At 47.2% G+C, this 1,332-nt stretch overlaps 1 protein-coding gene across 1 annotated transcript in view; it reads right to left on the bottom strand.

The window, feature by feature from the left end:
• SH3YL1 (SH3 and SYLF domain containing 1) overlaps nt 1-1,332 on the bottom strand; it is a gene marked incomplete at its 5' end in the record, with an annotated part of 32,585 nt that overhangs the window by 22,817 nt on the left and 8,436 nt on the right. The window lies entirely within an intron of this gene.

Here is a 1,332-nt window from a genome sequence, read left to right as displayed (position 1 = left end):
AGGGAAATTCCTTAATGGAAGCACTGGAACCTCAATTTTATGAATGGACATAGCTGAAAGTTACCGACATGCTGTCATTAAAAATCAGTATTAGTCTTTGCTGATATTAGCAGAATCAAAATTTCCATAATCACAGAATATACAAGTGCAAGACACTCAGAGGTCCTTGGATTTTAAGCTTGATAGGCTGCACAAAAGAAGCAACATTTCATAAGCTAGGTACTTTCTCAAATTCAGTGATGCTTTAAACCAGATTTTTTTGGTTTCAAGTCACCTAAAAGAATATTTCTCATTATGCAGTAAATGCCTCAATAGCTATCTTCTATGATATTGTACTGAGATTACATGGCAAGGTTTTGATAGGGGGTGATGTTGCAGGGGTGGCTTCTGTGAGAAGATGTCAGACGCTGCCCAATATCAAAGACAGTTCCACCTTGCTCCAAAATGGACCTGCTGCTGGCCAACGTTAAGCCTCTATTTAAGGAAGTGTTAAAAAAGCTGCACTACAGCAATTGGGAGAGAGGAGTGAGAATATCTGAGAGCAACAACTCTGCAGACACCAAGGTCAGTGAAGAAGGAGGGGGAGGAGGTGCTCCAGGTGCTGAAGCAGAGATTCTCTTGCTGCCCGTGGTGAAGATATGGGTGAGGCAGACTGTCCCTCTGTAGCCCATGGAGGTCTACAGTGGAGCAGATCACAGAATCATAGAATCATTTAGGTTGGAAAAGACCTTTAAGATCATCAAGTCCAACCGTTAACCTAGCACTGCCAAGTCCACCACTAAACCATGTCCCTAAGTGCCACATCTACATGTCTTTTAAATAACCCCAGAGATGGCGACTCAACTACTTCCCTGGGCAGCCTGTTTCAATGCTTGACAACCCCTTCAGTGAGGAAATTTTTCATAATATCTAATTTAAACCTCACCTGCTGTAACCTGAGGCCATCTCCTCTTGGGAGACCAACACCCACCTCACTACCACCTCCTTTCAGGTAGCTGTAAAGAGCGATAAGGTTTACCCTCAGCCTGCTTTTCTCCAGGCTAAACAAACCCTGTTCCCCCAGCTGCACCTGCAGCCTCGGGAGGACCCCACACCAGAGCATGTGGATGTATATAAAGGAGGCTGTGAGCCCGTGGGAAGCCCACGGTGGAGCAAGATCCTGGCAGGACCTGTGGCCCATGGAGAGAAGCGCCCAGGCTGGAGCAGGTTTGCTGGCAGGACTTGTGACCCTGTGGGGGGCTCATGCTGGAGCAGCCTGTTCCTGAAGGACTACACCCCATGGAAGGGACCCAGGCTGGCGCAATTCTTTAAGAACTGCAGCCTGTGGGCAGG

The sequence above is a fragment of the Phaethon lepturus genome, unplaced genomic scaffold (genome assembly GCF_000687285.1).
Source record: "Phaethon lepturus isolate BGI_N335 unplaced genomic scaffold, ASM68728v1 scaffold2679, whole genome shotgun sequence".
Lineage (NCBI taxonomy): Eukaryota > Metazoa > Chordata > Aves > Phaethontiformes > Phaethontidae > Phaethon > Phaethon lepturus.
Note: the sequence above shows the minus strand (reverse complement) of the source record. Positions and strands in the feature narration are given on the sequence as shown.